The 19570-nt window shown below is 42.9% G+C and overlaps 1 protein-coding gene and 1 pseudogene across 1 annotated transcript in view; one reads left to right on the top strand and one right to left on the bottom strand.

Moving 5' to 3' along the window:
* Positions 1 to 19570, bottom strand: part of EXT1 (exostosin glycosyltransferase 1) — a 287664-nt gene that overhangs the window by 74116 nt on the left and 193978 nt on the right. The gene's annotated exons all lie outside the window — the stretch shown is intronic.
* On the top strand, positions 1178 to 1646 carry LOC120228669 (annotated as a pseudogene).

Here is a 19570-nt window from a genome sequence, read left to right as displayed (position 1 = left end):
TAGTGGGGCTGCCCATTCCTACCGTGGGTCCCCTGCTAATTCCTAGAGACAGGAAACAGTTTGAGTGTGTCTTTCATATGCAAAGCAACCAGTCCAGAGCCCACACCTCTAGCCACTTCCTTCTTCAGGCTCTTACACACTGTGCATGCCACTATTCTCTTGCCCTAGTCACCCCAGGGCTGGGTACCAGACAACTAGAGGTAGCCACCGTGCTCCAGAGTCTGCTGAAATTAATCAAATTAGCCAATCCTAAACCCATTTACTCTGTCTCATCCCTTCCTTCCAACAGAAACCAAAATAAGACTCTTGTCCAGGTTTTCCCCTTATTCTGCCTCCTGATGAACCCACATGCTTCCCCCTGTGGCCCTGAGTGGGAAGGCATGTCCCCCTACCCTTGGGAATGGTCACCAACAAACTATCTTTTCAACAGCAACTGCAATCACCTATTGGCCCTGCCATACCTGAATAATATTAAAAGGTATATTTTATTTAAAAACTTTTTTAATATTTATTTTTGAGAGAGAGAAAGAGAGACAAAGATAGAGATAGCATTAATGGGGGAGGGGCAGAGAGCGAGGGAAACAGAATCTTAAGCAGGCTCCAGGCTCTGAGCTGTCAGCACAGAGTGCAATGCAGCGCTGGAACCCTCCAACTGTGAGATCATGGCCTGAGCTGAAGTGGGACGCTTCACTGACTGAGCCACCCAGGCGCCCCTAAAAGGTGCATTTTATTATTTTTTTTATTTTTTAAAAATTCTTTTAATGTTTTATTTATTTCTGAGAGAGAGAGAGAGACAGCATGAGCAGGGGAGGGTCAGAGAGAGAGGGAGACGCAGAATCTGAAACAGGCTCCAGGCTCTGACCTAGCTGTCAGCACAGAGCCCGATGCGGGGCTCAAACCCACGAATGGTGAGATCGTGACCTGGGCCGAAGTCAAACACTTAACCGACTGAGCCACCCAGGTGTCCCTAAAAGGTGCATTTTAAAACAGCACCCACGGAGGGGTGCTTGGGTGGCTCAGTTGGTTAAGCGTCCAATTTGGGCTCAGCGGGCTCTCAGCTGTTAGCACAGAGCCCACTTCAGATCCTCTCTCTCCTTCTCTCTCTGCCCTTCCTCCACTCATTTTCTCTTTCTCTCTCTCTCAAAAATAAATTAAATAAAAAATTTAGCTCTTTCACAAAGATGGCACCGAAGGCGAAGAAGGAAGGCCCTGCCCCTGCCAAAGCCGAAGCCAAAGCAAAGGCTTCCAAGAAAGCAGTGCTGAAAGGTGTCCACAGTCATAAAAAAAAGAAGATCCGCAAGTCACTTACATTCCGACAGCCCAAGACACTGCGTCTCTGAAGGCAGCCCAAATATCCTCGAAAGAGCACCCCCAGGAGAAACAAGCTTGACCACTATGGCATCATCAAGTTCCCGCTGACGACCGAGTCAGCCACGAAGAAAATAGAAGACAACAACACTCTTGTGTTCATTGTGGATGTAAAGGCCAACAAGCACCAGATCAAACAGGCTGTGAAGAAGCTCTATGACATTGACATGGCCAAGTTCAACACTCTGATCAGGCCCGATGGAGAAAAGAAAGCATACATTCAACTGGCTCCTGACTATGATGCTTTGGATGTTGCCAACAAAATTGGGATCATCTAAACTGAGTCCAGCTGGCTAAATCTAAATCTAACATATTTCACAAAAGAAAAAAAAAATTAAAACAGCACCCAGAGGGTGCCAGGGTGGCCTAGTTGGTTGAGCGTCCAGCTTTGGCTCAGGTCATGATCTCACAGTTTGTGAGTTCGAGCACTGCATTGGGCACTGTGCTGACAGCTCAGAGCCTAGAGTCTGCTTCCAATCCTGTGTCTTCCTCTCTCTCTCTCTGCTCCTCCCCCATTTGCACTCTCTCTCTTAAAAATAAACAAACACTTAAAAAATAATAAAATAAAACAGCTCCCAAGGATGAATAGCCACTAATTACAGTAAACACATGCATCAAATTCACAAACACATCATGCTTCAAACTACCATTGTGTCCTTAATGTGTTAAAGGTCCACACACTTTCCTTAAGAGCATGCTGGAAATAGCCCCGCCCCCATTTTTTTCTATTATTCTTGTTGCACTGAAATGAAACTACCTGCATCCCACTAACACCTAAATATTCATCTGCTGGGTTACTTTATTAATCAAGCACTTAGCAGAGGGGTTTGTTGGGGAAGGGGGTGGGCATGGAATCAAGCTGTATGTGTATGCTTAATAAAAAAGAAACTTACTATTCCATCTGTTCTTCTCTCTGGCTTTCTGAAGTAACAACATGGCTCAATTTCCCTTGATTAGCACAAGGATTTAGATTTACTTTTCAAAAAGTGCTAATCAGCTTTAGCTTAAATGGATCGAAATGCAACACAAAAGTGGCTTTCTAGCTAATACAGGTCTCCTGAGGTTTTTTCCCCTGAGTGCTACATTAGAGATGAATCTAAAAAAACGCAGCTACAAATAATTATTTATTTTGAAAACATCCAGCTACCTTACACTATCAAAGTAGAGAAAATGGTGTCAAGGCATAGCATCAATATACTCTTTGGGATGAAGAGTTAGTGGATATAATGACCCCCTTCTAACTCATTCCAATACAGATGGCATTATCTAGTAAAGAACAAACCAAATAAATCAATACTCATCTTAAATGCATTCCCACCAAGTGCTGTGTATACGTATAAAAGTAAATATTTTAAGTAAATATTAAATGATGAGAACTCGCCTAGAGATTTACATGTAAATTAAACAGTAAAATCAAATTGTTATATTAACTCACTGTTTCTTAATATCTATCATCTAAAGTTGTTCTAGCAATATTGACATTAGTATTGGTGGAAGAGGGGGAAAGAAACCCTGTAATATTTTTTTCTGAAAATGAAAAACAGAATAAAAAAAAATCTAGACTATCAACTCATACAACTCATCCAGTGCCTCTTAGAGGCTTAAAAGGGTGTATCAGGAAGTGGGAAGACCATATATCTCTTGGCTCAAAAGGCTGTGCTAGAAATTTTGACGGGGTTCTTTCCCAACTAACTGGTACCATCAAGACTTTCCTTCCTGTCTTGACTCGTTGTTTTTCTTATTTTTTTATTGTTTTTTTTAAATGTTTATTTACTTTTGAGAGAGAGAGACAGAGACAGAGACAGAGACAGAGACAGACCATAAGCGGGGGAGAGGCAGAGAGAATCTGTCTCTCTGGAGATTCCTATTGTGGGAGCTACCTACCACGTCCTCCATACAAAAAGCTGTGGAGACATAGAATCCAAGGCAGGCTCCAGGCTCCCAGCTGTCAGCACAGAGCCCAAAGTGGGCTCGAACCCACAAATCACAAGATCATGACCTGAGCTGAAGTCAGACACTTTAAAGGGCTGAGCCACCCAGGTGCGCTTGACTCTGTTTTTGATAGTCATTCACATATTGAAAGGAGCCCAGGGCTTCTCCTTAGTGATTAATTTATGAAAGGACTTACTCTTTTTTTTTTTTTAAATCTGTCTGACACTTCACTCTAACCCAGTGTATACTTGGGGACTTCCTAATTCCACAATCTCCCTGAAGGACACAATTTCTAAGGTCTTCTCCAGGATACTGACCCTTTGGTCTTTAATCTACCACTGGCAGGAGACACCAAGGGAATGGTGGAATGAATTTAGAATTATGAAGCCACTGGACCTGGTTTCAAATACCAGTTAAAAGTTGTGTAACTGGAGTGCCTCGGTGACTCAGTTAATTAAGCATTTGACTCTTGATTTGGGCTTAGTTCGTGATCTCACCGTGGTGAGATCAAGCCCTTCATAGGGCTCTGTACTGGGCCTGGGGCCTGTTTAAGATTCTCTCTCTCCCTGAGCTCCTCATGCTTGCACGAGTGTGTGTTCTCTCAAAAAAAAAAAAAAAAAAAAAGTAAATAAGTTGTGTAACTGTGTACAAATTCAACTGTGTGACCCTGGATCTCAGTTTTCATGTTTATATGATCAATCTAAGAATACACACCTCATAAGGGTGTTATTAGCCATGAGTGACAGGATATATTTGTTAAAAACCTGGCGTGTAATATAGAGATTTAAAAAAATGGCAACTACATTAAATGTAAAATCATACTTTTTGAGTGAGCTTACCTCAGAATAAAGTGCTTTTAATGTTTCAGCAATTAAATCTTCTTGGGTGTAGTAAAGAATGGACTACCTTGTACTGTCTTCAGTCACATGGTGAATGCTAGTCACTAGGGTTTCTTCAGTGTTAATTTCTTCCCATCTCATATTAGTGAGCTCTAACAGCAAGGCTACCCAAGCAATTCGCCAGTCAATCTGGTTCCACAAATATTTAGTAGCTACCTACTGTGTCCTCCATACAAAAATGAGTGTGAACATGCCTACCATCAAAGACAAAGTACTAGCTTGTTGACTGAGTAAACATTTACTAAACTGAAAGGCCAGCGCTACTTGGCATAGGTGACTGATTCACCTGTAAACTGGCTGACCACGAAAAATGTGAAATCCCAAGGAAAGTTACACCTCAGGAACCAGATGCTCACCCAGTCACTGGGCAAGACTGCAGACTTCTAGATCTCTGCTTTACCCTCTCTTCTCTCTTTCTGTGCTCAGACTAACCAAGTCAAGTTTGTTCATATCACTTATTAGTTTCAGAAGGTGAATGTACCTGCTCTCAGGTGGTGCTTAAATGGGCAAAATTACTCAAGGGCTTCCATCTTCCTACTTGGAAAAACCCATATAACACAGAAGTTAAAATCTTAGGATAAAAAAATAAAAGCTTAGGATCTGGTTAGACTGCCAGAGTTTGGATCCCAGCTTTGCAACTTACTAGTTTGTGACTATTGACATGTTAATAAATTTCTCTGTGCCTCAACTACACATCTGTTAAACAGTAATGAAATAAGTCATGGGAAGCATGCCATTGATAACACCATTTCTGCTCTACAGTTCACCCAAGAAAGCTTTCTTTTCATGAAAAGTCATCATCTTTGTCTTACTTTTATTGTAACAAATATTGTTCTATTTTCCAGGCCATACCTTAATATTCAAAGGCATCTACTGGCCAACAATTCATTAGACAGATCTATGGGTTCACTCAGAATGATACATATTTATATGACTCAGATATTTTTTATTCTTCCTCTAAGACAGACTATACCATAGTCAATCTTCCAGAAATACTGTAAGGACTTAGCACAAGCAGAACATGTTTTCACAATGTCCCCAAATCCTTTCCTATTCTTTTCATTCGATAACTTTTCTCTCTCCCATTGCTTATCTGACTTCTCTTTTTATCAAATATCCACAGTTTGAAGGATTACTGTCAAAATGTGGATAACAATAAGACTATTCTATTAAATGAAATGCCACTTCTCTGAATAGTTTAAAAAAAAACATTATAAACAAAAATTCTGCAGACTTGTGGTACCCACACATATGAAGTTAGTAGAAATACATGTCCAAGTCGTTTGCACGAAGGTTATCATTTTATGCTATAATGAACTGTCTCCAGATTATGGTGATAATAAAAATAAAAGATGATATAATAATAGATTAAATAATACAGTTACATTCATATAGATTCATGATCCTTATAGATGGAAACAGCATGAGTGTCAGACCTTCTAAATTGGTTGCTTAATAGCTTGGGAAATAGGCTGAATCAAGTAATATGATATTTCTCATTCTGCAAAATCCTGAAGGCCGTCATCACATACAGTCATTATATATATGGAAAGGGCAACACGGGTTAGTTAAGGGTTTTTTAAGAGGTCTTAAAAAAACCTAGAATACTTACTGGCCCTCCATCTATAAGTCCATTCTCTATCCTCAGGTCTTAGCTAAATGGCCTTGAACTATGTCCTCTAAAGAAGCCAGAAACTAGGGTAACTCTCTTTAGTGGACTGTGTGGGTTCCTTCCTTCTCTCTCTGCTTAACCACGTTCTTTCTATCAAGGTCCGTTCAAATCCCACTTCCTTGCCTCTGCTTTCCAGAACTGCCAAGGCCCATGATCTCACACTTTGTTTAAATTCTGGTAACATCTGTTGTCAATTAGCACTTACTTTCTGCTCCCTTAACTAGTACATAATAACTAGTATGTAATACAGACTGTATTCAAATTTTCGCCTGCTCAAGCCCATTCTCTTTCCACTATTAATAAACCAATCTTCTTCCCTGAGGCAAAACCTAATCTGATGATGTTCACATGGTCAATCTAAACACTCCTCACCTTGACAGTGGCTTGCCAGGAGCTAGCTCCAGTAGTACAAGAGAGAGAGAAGGCGTAATTTCCAGGAAATGTTCTTTAAGGGAGGGGCCCTTCTCTGATCCCTTCCTTCTTTTCCAAGAGATGGAATGCAGTTGTGATAGCTGGAGCTGGGGCAGCCACCTTGGGTCACAAGGTGAAAGCTGCGTGTTTAATGAATAACATAGGGAAACAAAACAGGAGCCTGGATCCCTAATGATCCCTGGATCCCTGCTTACCAGCCCTGAGTTGCCTAGATTTAGGTGATGGAGAGTGACACATGTATCTTGCTTGAAGCCCTGTTTCCTTGAGTTTTCTGTCATTCACAGCTATTTACTGCCCTAATTAAAACTGCAGCTGTGAAGCAAAACAGTGGGGTTATTTGAACTTTCCTATGCAGTCAGACCTCATTATAATTTCATATCTTTGGCACATCGTGTTCTTTCCATACTAAAGGATCATTGAATGCACAGTAATTTCCACAAACTTTTTTTCTGGGGATGGAAGGGGAGCGGGAACACATTGAATATGTCAGCAATATCAAAACATGTCTAGAGAGCACCTTTCCTATGTACAGCCATGGAGTTAGGGATTAAAAGTGGTTGCTGACTTTTAGGAACTTGCATATCATCGTGGAGATGAAATACACATCCTTTGGCATTCATCAAAGATTTATGGGGGGCTCTGAGCCAGACTGTGTGCAAGCCCTCCAGGAACGTGAAATCACATGAGAAACAATCCCAGCTTTTAAGGAAATTATGATCTAGTGGTTTGGATTAAAAAATGCAAATACCAGTGTAAATTATAGAACAGAGAGTCCCTGAGCCAAATCTATTGTCCACATGTTTTTCTACCTCACAGCGTTTATTTTGAGTCTTTCGATTATTCAGTTAATAACGGTTCCTCACGTTCACCAGCTGAAGCTGAAGGTGAGAATAGGTTCAAGGTAACAGTTCCTTCAATACCTCATCCTGTCACATAAGAGCCAAAGATTCTATCCAGACATTCAATTTTTTTTTCCTTTTTACAGACATCTTCTGGTTGTTTCACTGTGGCCCCTACTACAAAAAGTATCGCCGGAAGCTTGAAAGAGAACCAAACATAACAGAGGGCAATTCTTTTTCTTCCATTACCCACCACTCTCCTTCCTCCAAGTAACTCCCAGTCCCACACTGCAGACCCGTCCTGACCTCATGGCCCAAACCCTCTATTTCCACAGACTCCATCGAGTTTCTCAGGGGGACTAAGTTACTTACATACCCATAAGGACCAACCGAAGTAAAACATTTCAACCACCTCCATCTTTCCCGAGCTTTGTGCACAAGCACACCAAAAAGCCCTACTTTCTTTGGAAAGTAGGCTGCCTTTCCTAATTAGAGGCAGCTTGGCTAATAAAGATTACAACAAGGCGTTACGAGCAACACTAAAGGCAGCTCTCAGGCGGGTCAGTGGGGGTTTTCCTAAACATTTTGATTACAACTTTAACTGCTCTAAAACACATGTGAAAGTCTTATCATTAAATTTAAACAGCCTGATGATATGCTGAACAAGACTATGAGAACGGCAAATAAATTGCTGTAATCTGCCAGACTGTCACTTTCCCTGCTCTTCAGCAGCTGTAATTGACTAATAGGATAATAAGGTGGCAGTTTACAAATCTGAAAGCTATACTCCTTTGTTGGAAATGCCCTTGAGGAAAAAAAAAAGGCTCCAAGTCAGGAAGACAGAGTGGGTGTGATCAACATCATGGCCCTGGATCCAATATATTTAAATATGCTTCTCGTAGGAAGTCAAAAGAAGTCAATGAGCATTCCTGGATGTAGTGGCGGCACCAAATGCCACAGTGTTTATTTTGCTTTTGATGACTCCAGACACAGAAACTATTCAGAAGGGCTTTCCCTATCCCAGTGACACAGGCTGACAGCGGTGTCCTAAGCAGGAAATGCCTTCTTAGCAAGAGTTTAGTGATGACAGAGGCTGACCCCTGACAGTGGCTTCTGTTTCCAATTTAAGCATCTCCTGAGCTTTGGACAGTCGAAGACAGATGCCAGCCCACCCCCAAACTACACAGCCCACTGCTAGGTGCTGTCTCAGGACTGCTCAGTAAGGTCTGCAATGCACCCACCTAGGAAAAGGCCCAAAGCAAATAATCTTACAAGAATAGTTTTGATGTGAGAATTCAGGTCAGCAAAGTCAGCCTAAATCCAGTAAGAAAATTACCCCTACTTCCACTACTACTACTGCTACTGCTACTGCTACTGCTACTGTTGCTACTGTTTGAAGAGTACATGGCAACTGGGAGACCAGTGAGGATGAGAAGCGCTGGAAGATGATATCAGGCTTAGCACCTTGCAGGTCACATGAGGGGACATGGATCCTCCTGTGAGGAAACTACGGACAACTGTGAGTAGAGGAGGGCTAAGAACTGACTGATTTTTTAAAAGAATTCTTCTGGGGGCTGCTGTGCGAAGAAGACTTTGTAGTTGCACCAAGGTGGGGGTAGAAGCATGGGAAGCCCTTAGGAAGCTGCTATGGTCTGAATGTGTGTGTCCTCCAAAAGCTCTTGTGGAAATCCTAATACCCACTGAGATTAGGAGGTGGGGTCTTTGGGAGGTGATTAGGTCATGAATGAAATTCAGGTCCTTATTAAAAGGCTGCAGAGGGACACCTGGTAGCTCCGTGGATTAAGTGTCCAACTCTTGTTCTCAGCCCAGGTCATGATCTCACAGTTGTGAGTTTGAGCCTCGCATTGGGCTCTGTGCTGACGGTACAGACCCTGCTTGGGATTCTCTCTCTCTCCGTCTCTTTCTCTGTCCCTACCCCAACTTACTCTCTCTCTCAAAATAAATAAATAAACTTAAAATAATAATAATAATAATAATAATAATTAATAATAATAAAGGGGGTCCCGGAGAGATCTACAGCCTCCTCCACCATGTGAGGATACAGTGAGAAGTCTGTGACCCACAAGAGGGCTCCTGCCTGACCCTGACCTCAGACTCTCAGCCTCCAGAACCGGGAGACAGAAATGCTTGTTAATAAGTCACCCAGCCTGTGGTGTTTTGCTACAGGAGCCCAAATAGACTTACAGGCTGTTGCAGTGGTCAGGTGAGTGGTGACCACATCATGGGCAAGGGAGAAGGCCGTGGAGACAGTGAGTGGTTAGATTCAGACTGAATCCCAAAGCTACAACAAACAGTACGTTTCGATGAGTCAGATGTAGTTTATGCGAGAAAGGAAGGAGTCAAGGACAACACCAAGGATTTGACCTAAGCGACTGCAAAAGGACTTGCTTTTCAAGGAGACGGGATGCCTAAAGATACAGCACATTTGGGAGGGTGAACAGGGAGAAATTAAGAATTGGGCTTTGGGCCAAAATGTTATTCCAAAATGCATTACAATCTTCTATGCTTAAAACCTGTGTTCACTGTTTCATTTCTGGACATTCCTGAAAAAGGTATCTGACACAATATAGCCACATTTATACACACATGCATGTGTACATACATACATGTGTATATATTTATATGAGTATGTATGTGCACATCATAGGTGCACGTGTATTGAAAATAAGGATGGATTGATGGATGGATGACATGCTCTCCTCTCTTCATCAGCTGGTCATTCCTTTCAGAACAAAAATGGCCATGACACGCCATCCTTCTTGTCTAAGTAAACTCTCTGCTAAATAATTAAAAGAGTAGAAGTGTAATGATGTTAAAGGAAAACCATTAGCATTTTCGAATCTTTCAAGAGGTGAAACACAGAAAAGCCATTGGGGCCGAACCAAAGGTCTCTGAGACCAGCCAAAGCCGTGCCGTTAATGCCACAGGGTTAGATAAATCTCTTCCATGCCAAGGCCATATGGGAAGCTTACCGGGAGAATGGCACAAGGAAACAAAAGGCCTCTGGAAGCCTCTGAGGACTGCTGGGTGAAAATGGAATTTGGGCAGTGAGGCAAGAGGCATGCAGGCTGACCTCTGTGGGGTACAGCATGTAAATCGGAGGTGTCTGCTCTCAAACAGGCTGATAACCTCCAAGTGGTGCCTAACATCTGCGCCTGCGCCTGATCCCTGGGGCCTTCCACTCACCATGAATGCTACTAACTGCGCTTTGAACGGGTGGTTACATTTACTGAGACCAGGCAGTGACCAATGGAGCAAACACCCCTTGGAGTATTTCCCTCCACGGTGGTCCTGGTGGAGGTATGGATGAGGATGGCAGTAAGGTGAGCGAGGTGACTGGTGGCGGCACCAGGTTCCTGGTTCCGTCTTTATCACACAGTGCTGTTAAAACGGACAGAATCAGTCCAGGGAGAAAACAACAAAGACGACAGCCCTGTTTGTACTTCCATTCCTAAGACTGCTTGCTCCCTTTACCCCCACCTTGAATTTCTTTTTAAGGAATACAGGAGAAACACGTCCCCACTGGAAATGCACTTAAAGTGACTATGAGTTACTTATGCCACAGCCTTCCCACCTCGTCCAGGGCCCCGTTTCAAAGCAGAGAATGGACAGTATCTGCGACTCTTCCCAAGACCACCACCTCTGTCCCTTGTAGTTAGAGATGCCTCGGCTGGTCCTTATGGCAGCAAGTTAAATAAAATATAAGAAACAGACTCCCAATGATGCTGCCTCCTTTATCACAATGTCCAGTTTAATCCTGGGGAAAAGGGGAGGGCAGCCAAAGAAGAGGACAGGAAGTGATAAAGGAGCTAAAAATAAATGTGGAAATGTGTAGATGTGAATTTCACTAAACACAAACAGGCTGAATGGATCAGGCATCAACCAGTGAAAACAAGGTCTGTAAGCTTCGTGGGCTTGCTGTATCAAATAGGCAAACCCTCTGGATGGGTGAACTAATCCACTGTCAATGGGAAATCTTAGATGACACAATCAAGATGGCTGAAACCAAGGAAGGCTGTGAAGTTACAGACACCGCTTTGATAACATCCTAGCTCACTTGGGCTCAGCTCTAATAGAGTCTACATTGGGGTTTATCTGTGATTTGGTAAAAGCACTCTATAGTCCAAAAATATCCAAAAGTGCCCACAGACATAAGCCAGGCGTGATGACAAGAGTTATAAAAGGCTCCCATGCTTTGGGTAACAAATATCGTAAGAATGGCTATCATTTATTGAGCATGCACTTGGGCCAGATATCGAGCCAGGGCACAAAGAAGGAAGATAATCTGACTGGCAAGGCAAATGCAATCATATTATAAAATAAAGCAGGCCCAGCAGAGTCCATTCTCAGGCAGAACCATAAGTAGTTTCAAGCACTCCAAAATCAAACAATAAACAACTTCACGCAAGACTGAAGGGAAGTCATTAAGACCCATCCAGGTCTAAGTGTTGTATGAAAGTGTTCATGTCGTCAATTACCTTCCAATCATAATGCAAATTATGGAAAATAATGAGAATGTTTACCCACCAAACTAATAGGAACTGGTATTTCAACATCTGCCGGAGTAACCCAGGCAAGAAGAACTCTTATTCTCTGACATCCGACTGGCTTTACTTTTTCCTTCCTTTCCTGCTGACCCACTTCAAAGGTTTCACGCTGGAAACACTAATCACATTCTTGTCTGCTGGAGTAAGCCACACTCCTTTCGCTTCCTGCCCAGTGCCTTCATTCACATCCAAAGTAATGCTCATTACCTGGGTACTCATGACTTCAGGAGCTCACAGGCACATCCCAGAACATAGCCTTTTACTACTCTATACCGGCCTCCCTGTCTTAAAGATTGCATGGATTTCTAAAAGACACATGAGGGGCACCTGCGTGGCTCAGTTGGTTAAGCATCTATTGATTTAGGCTCAGGTCATGATCTCACGGTTCCTGGGGTTGAGCCCTGAGTGGGCTTTGCACTGGGCATGGAGCCTGCTTAAAATTCCCTCTCTCCCTCTTCCCCTCCCTACCAAGCGCACGTGTAAGCACTCTCTCTCTCAAAAAAAAAAAAAAAAAAAAGAAAGAAAGACATATAAATGGGCACTCAAGTATAAGTAGTGAGATTTTAAAATGTGAAGCTTACATATTTATATTTTATCTGGAACACTGCTAGAATTGATGACATTTGTTGGGCTTTATTTCTGCTTACACAGAAAATACAGATTTCAAGGGTATAAACTTTGAAAATCATGTTTGTACAGACGTATGCATGAATGTATGTATACATGAGCACACAATCAGTAAGAGTTTATATTTTTTTTTAACATTTTTAAATGTTCGTTTTTGAGAGAGAGAAAGAGAGAGAGAGAGAGACAGCATGAGCGGAGGAGGGGCAAAGAGAGGGAGACACAGAATCTGAAGCAGGTTCCAGGCTCTGAGCTGTCAGCACAGAGCCTGGCACAGGGCTTGAACTCACCAACCGTGAGATCGTGACCTGAGCCAAAGTTGGATACTTAACTGACTGAGCCACTCAGGCGCCCGAGTTTATATTTCTTAAAACTTTGTATCCCCAAACTCCACAGATTATAATGCAAAAAATCAATCTCATATTTTATTGTAGTACAAGTGATCATATAGATACAATGCTCTCATCCATGCTTTGGTGCTAAAATTCAGATTCAGAAGAGTTAAGAGTCGGCCAAAAGAACATGAAAAAACACTGGGGATACGGGAGGGAGCACACGTGGAGTGAAAGGAGAAAAACAGCTGGTTAGCTGGCCTTTTAAAAGGTATCTGGGAATTAGGCTCAAGGCCATTAATCCTACAGTTTTCTCTCCTCTGCCAACTCACTGCTTACATTACCAAGCCATCATCCAGATTAAAAACGGGTTTCCGTAAGGGTTTCTGCTTCCCCAGGAACCCTCCACTTTACCCTCCCCACCTGCTGCCCCCTCAACACAGCAGCAGAGTGGAATATAAAAGAAAAATATTAAAATCAAATGAGGCTTTAGGGATTTGGGGAAGTGGACAGAGAGCAGGTTCTTATCTAGGCTTTAGCACAATATTGCTTCTTCAAAGTCTTCTTAATTACATTTAGAGAGAACAGGGCACAGAATAGCTGCCTTCTAAATTCACTGCCCTTAAACAAAGAGTTCGCTTTTGCAGGTTTTGTCCCCAAGGGAAATGGTGAACTTTTGTGCTGAAGTTCTTTCACTGGCCTCAACCCACTTAGCTACTATCCCCATCCGCATCTCCTCCTCCCCAGTGAGTGGCCCTACTTGCCAGCTCTCTGTCCACAGAATTTCTCTGCTGTGCAACTACATGGTATTTTTCACCTGGAAAGAATATGAGGCTCATAAGGCTGTGTTGCTACGATGCCAAAGCAGCAGCTAGTTAAAAATTGGGCAATTCACCCAGAACCAGTTGTTTGCACCATTCAGGACAAAAGTAGCTGCCTGTGGCTTTTTTCTTTTTTTTTTTACCTGTAATGGATGGCATGTTGACCCCCCGCCCCCAATATATAAATGAGAATACTGAACTGTATGCAGCAGGGCAGAGAACATACACATCACCCACCTAAATGGAGGTGATTTCAAAAGTGGCTGGTCATCTCATAATGGGGGTGTGGCGTTCTTAACTCTAAGGGCCAAACTAAAGGTCTGACTGCTTCAAGGAATGGAAGCTCCAGGCTCACCTTTGCTCTGGACCTACTATGTGCCAGAATCCAATGCCAGGCACTGTTCAAATACATCGATGAACACTTGTAACAGTCTGTAAGGTCATACTGGTTAAGAACTTGAGCTCTGGATCGAAAGCAAGCCTTCTACCAGTTTCTAAGAGTGCCATCTTGGCTGGTCACCTGACAATTTTAAGCCTCTAAGTTTGTTCCTCTTTGAATGTAAGAACCTACATTAGGTGGCTATAAGAATAATACTGAGCGCAAACCTTGGCACATAGGAAGTGCTTCCTAAGTGGCTCTTATTATTATAATACTCATTTTATAGGTGAAAAGTAAAGTCATTTGTCCAGGAAGCAAATCCAGGAATGGGCTCCTAATGTGACTTGACTCCAAAGTATGTGTGTTCTTTCCACAACACCTTATTGTCTCCATACTCTGGGGAGAGACACCAAGGATGTAGGTGCCTAGGGCTCCATTACAATCCAACCTTCAAATTAGCCATGAATGACCTTAGGGCTTCCATAATCCCACACTGGACTCTCCACACTGATCTCCTTCATCTCAGGAGTGTGTGGTGAACCACTTCCTCTAAGGAAACACTCCCCTACGGGGCCCTGGCCACCCTGTCCCAGACACAGCTATCTTGAAGACGCTCTGAAGAGTCGCTCTTTTTCCTGGCTTCAGTCTCGCCAGTTCGGTGGATACGTGAGGTCAGGACTTCCAGCCACAGAATTGCTGAATGAGACGAGGTGGCTCAGAGACATAGTCTCTTTAACGGCATCATGGTATCCTCACATTTTCAAGTGTGATTTTAATCACATCTTTTTGATTCAGCTATTGTTAAACTGTACCTCTGTGACAAGCTGACTTCTAACCTCTTCCCCCACTGCCACTGTTGCAGGTTTTGTGAAATGTGTGAACGGCTGAGGGCCACATGAAGCTTCGTAAGTCATAACAGTAAACGTCCTAAAAAGCACACTAATGGCCTCCCTAGGCAGAGCTGGATATAAGGGAGGAAAAAATCCAACCCAGACAAATGCAAACAGGGATTCCGGTTCTGTTTGTTATCTTGCAGCAATTTATTTATGGTAGATGGTTTTAACATTACCTACTAAAATCAGTCTGCAGAAGAGAAATAAAAATGAATGAACACGGCTCTCCCAAGCTCAGAAAATGATACCTATCAGGTCAGTAAATAGTCAGGAAACTACATTTTTGCCAATTCCTGATTTGTTTTGATTCCAAAAAAAAAAAAAAAAAAAACAGCCCCCACATGCTTTCTTTCTCTAACCTCCAAATCTGTAGGTGGAGAAAAGTAAAGTCATTGATAATTAAGTGTTCACAATTTAAAAAAAATATATATGCAATTTGAGTAAAAGGCCATTTGCTCTATTTTTTTTTTTTGAATACGTTTATTCCATACTGATAAACACACATTTACGCTGGAGAGAAGACTGTCTTCAGAATAGGCATTTACTAGGATTAAATTTACATCTTCTGTCTGTGGTTTATCTATACCATGGAATACTACATGGCAATGAGAAACAATGAAATCTGGCCATGTGTAGCAACATGGATGGACCTTGAGGGTGTTATGCTGAGCGAAATAAGTCAGGCAGAGAAGGACAAATATCATATGTTTGCACGTATAGGAGGATTAGGAGGAACTTGACGGAGGAACAAGGGGGAGAAGAAGGGCGGAAATGGTGGGGGAGAGGGAGAGAGGCAAACCATGAGAGACTCTTGAATGCTGACAAAAACTGAGGACTGATGGATGTGGGGGGGAGGGGGGGATGGGCATGGAGGAGGGCACTTTGGGGAAGAGCACTGAGTGTTATGTAGAAACTAATTTGACAATAAACTATTTGTAAAAAAAAATAAAAAAATAAATAAATAAATAAAAAATTTACATCTTCTGTCTAAACACACACACACACACACACACACACACACACTTTAAACTGAGTGGAAAGTGTTGCACTCACATTTGCAAATGCCAGAAAGGCAAGTTTTTTAAAGAACAGTTTTACAACTTTAGAAGCTAGTAGAAATACGATTTTCTAATACCAGCTTTAAGAACTTGGAAAACATAATAGGAAAAAGACCTATTTTTTTTTAAATGTTTGTTTATTTTTGAAAGAGAAACACAGAATACAAGGTGGGAGAGGGGCAGAAAGAGAGGGAGACACAGAATCCAAAGCAGACTCTAGGCTCTGAGCTGCCAGCACAGAGTCCGACGTGGGGCTTGAATCCACAAACTGGAAGATCGTGACCTGAGCTGAAGTTGGACGATTAATGGATTGAACCACCCAGGCGCCCCGAAAAGTGACCGATTTTAACGACAAAGCATTCATAACATATTTTCTCGTACTTAAGAGCTGGCTCCGTCTCAGCCTACCACTGGAAAGGAGAGAAATCTGGGTGTATAAGCAATTAGGCAACCGCAAAGTGAGTCTGCAGTTGCTCTGAGATGAGCCCGCTGACAGAGTCACAATGACAGCTTGCTAACGTGTTCACGGGACATCGGTTTCTCTTAAAAGTTGCTTTTGAAAGGATCAGCTGGGTTCCTACTGGGTTAAAACACAAGCATTCTGAGACAGCTTGTGTTCAACAGCCACATAAATCTATTAATCCAATCTGGAGGTAAGGGGGAGACCAAAGATTATGTCTCAGAGGCAATACAGGCCCGTGTTTTGAAGGAACAGCAAGGTAAATGCAGCCAGCATAAAATCAAAGCTTCTCAGCTGCTGGGGTTTTGTAGTTGATGCCACCTTTTGGGGCTGGAGAAGCAGCAAAGTATATGTCTGAGGAAAATGGTTCTCTAGATGTGACAATTGGAGCAAAGGACGTGTTAAGTCAAAATATCTTGCCTGGCACTCTTTTTGTGCTCAGGAGTGTTGGTCTGAACCCAAACTGGAGTTAGGAGAGGGTTGGAGCCCTCTACTGCATTGGTGAGGTTTATATCAACCAGCACAGCAGATGGAGCTCACTTCAGCCGAGGTGTTGGGCTGAGAGGTGGATTCAAGATGGCTACAGGAAGACCCTTGTCTTCGTGGGGCTGGAGTCTTGTGGGATAAAGATGTAAACAGTTTGCTTCTACACAGTGTGGTGGGTGCTCTGACAGAAGTGTTCTGTGCATGTGTGGTGAGGATGGAGGCCTACCTGGAGGTGAGGAAAGATGTCAGAGGTGACGTCCAAGTCGAATGTGGTCTCGAGGCACCCAGCTAAGCAGAACAATAATGCTGGCTAAGGCAACATGAACATGGTCGCTCCTCCCAGGCATGGAACTTTATAAACGTGACATACTTTTTATACACAGAAAACGTGAGGAAGCTCTTCTGTCTGTTTATAAAAGTAAGCTGAAAACAACTGTACTGTATTCTTTGTGTCTGGCAGAGAATGCCTACACATGGTGCTTATGGAGTGCATCCCAGGTCAAGATTCAGAAAGGCTGGCTACATGGCTGATGTTGGGTGTTCACCGCCAGTCTCTTAAGGAGCAGAAGTACCTTCTACCTGGAATCCCTCCTGTTACCGACAAATAGGGAAAAACACCACATATGCTCAGCGGCAGACACCATGGAGAGTGAACTCAGCTCCTTTGGCTTGGGAGCAGCAAATGGCTGGAATTAGCTGGAGACCCCACCTTCACAACATAGTCTACTGTCCCTAAGCCCGGGATCCCACAACCTTTGTGTGATTCACTTTCAGCAGCAATAGATTTCAGGGCTCTTGCAATTAGGGGTAAAGGAAAGCTGAAGAAAAGGGAAAGTTGATATCAGTAAACTAGTAGCTACCATTACTGGGAGTTACTTTTCCTCAAGTCCTTGTTACCTTTGGAAGTAGATAGTACCACCCCTGGATTTACTGATGAAGTTCAGAGATTAGGGAACACGCCCAGGGACGTACAGTTAATGACTGGAACGTCCATGGTTCAAGCACGGGTCTGCCTGATCTGAAAGCCTACTGTACCATTCAAAACATTATCTGAGGGGCACCTGGGTGGCTCAGTCTGTTAAGGGTCCAATTTCAGTTCAGGTCATGATGCCCTCGCTTGTGGGTTCGAGCCCCGCGTTGGGCTCTGTGCTGACAGCTCAGAGCCTGGAGCCTGCTTCAGATTCTGTGTCTTCCTCACTCTCTGCCCCTACCCTGCTCTGCCTCTGTCTCTCTCTCAGAAGTAATAAACATTAAAATTTTTTTTCTGATTCCTACTGAGGTAGAAACTGTGTGGCCTCGGCAAGGAGTCAGCCCTATATAGAAGCAGAGGACTCCATAAGAAGTCCCAATGAAGCCAGAATTCTGATCTTCCAGAAATGAGGTCTGGTAGTGTTGAGTCCAGCATCTTCCAAGGCACTACTTAGTGACACTGGAGCATTTTACATACTGGGCCAAGCACCATTATGACAATTAGCTCCTCAGCACTTAACGGGGTTCACCAAACAAGGTGCCACAGCAAAACATATGAAGAAAACAACACAATGCCCTACCACAGCCTTGGGTAACCCCGTGCACAGTGGGGAAAGGAGGGGCTCCTGCGGCTGAAACAATATATGACATATCGTCTACCGCTCACTTTTCCCTTTCTTCTCTGTTAAGGCCAAGGAGCAGCTCAGGTTCTTGATTTAGCTCACACACCCTTAAATAGAATCCTTGTCATTGTCAGACATGGAAGGGATATTACAAATACATTCAACAATCTGGGTGTAAGAAACTTCTTTCTTTCTTCACTAAGGTGTCCCTTGGTTTTCCCATCAAATCTCTAGCTTTCTAAAGGGAACTGTTAGTTTTCATTCCACCAATGAGAGATATAAACCAAGATCTAAGTATATCACCGCCGAACTATACAACCGTCAGTGTCAGGTCATTCATTCATTCACTCCTTTAAGGGTATTTGTTAAGCCCTCAATATGTGCACGCCACTGTGTTTGTCTCCAGCTCTGCCTAGCACAAAGGAAGCGTAGGGCCATGTATCTTTCCTTGTGGCATTTGCCCATTTGAGGGGTGTTTTATTAAGTTCGGCTATATTTGCACGCTCAGACTGAGAAGAGGAAGTGGGAAGTTGCCAAGGCAAAACTCTAATACTCTGGAAGATATTAAGCAACAAGGGGAAGAAGAGGCATGTTCATGTGGCTTCGTGGATTCCCCAGACATCTGCAGAACACACTTCACAGATTAGCCAAAAGTCCCTGAGGAGTGACAGGGGGAAAGAAAAGACTCATTTTCCACTTTAAGAATTCTATGTTTCTTAGGAATATATTACAGCGTTTTATAAATTTCCAAAGTGTCAGGTCACTCAAATTAGAATGGACTCTTAAAAAACACCAGTGTTTAAAGATTTACCATGGATTTAACTATACATGAATCAAAATGGCATTCTTGAAAGGGCCTGGCCAGTATTAAAAATTATTGTCAATCCCTGACGGCCCGTACTCAAACTCCCACTTCCTCCTTGCAGAGGCCCTTGCTTGCACAGAGACGTTAGTCTTACAACTTGACCGAGAGTCATTACCAAAATATCAAACTGTATGGCATCTATAGTCAAGAATCTAAGGGCAACAGGCTCAATCCTAAGGGTCAGTATTCCTGCATTTGCAAAGACATGAGAAAGAACTAGAAATAACAGACTCCAGCCCACAAAACCTAGTCTGGGAGAGTGTTCTTCTTCTTCTTCTTTTTTTTTTTTTTTATAAAGAGAGAGGTGCAGTTTATTTTTTATGTATTTCTAGGCAAGAGAGAGAGACAGC

Source organism: Hyaena hyaena, unplaced genomic scaffold (assembly GCF_003009895.1).
Source record: "Hyaena hyaena isolate Hyena2069 unplaced genomic scaffold, ASM300989v1 scaffold_26, whole genome shotgun sequence".
Taxonomy (NCBI): Eukaryota; Metazoa; Chordata; class Mammalia; order Carnivora; family Hyaenidae; genus Hyaena; species Hyaena hyaena.
Note: the sequence above shows the minus strand (reverse complement) of the source record. Positions and strands in the feature narration are given on the sequence as shown.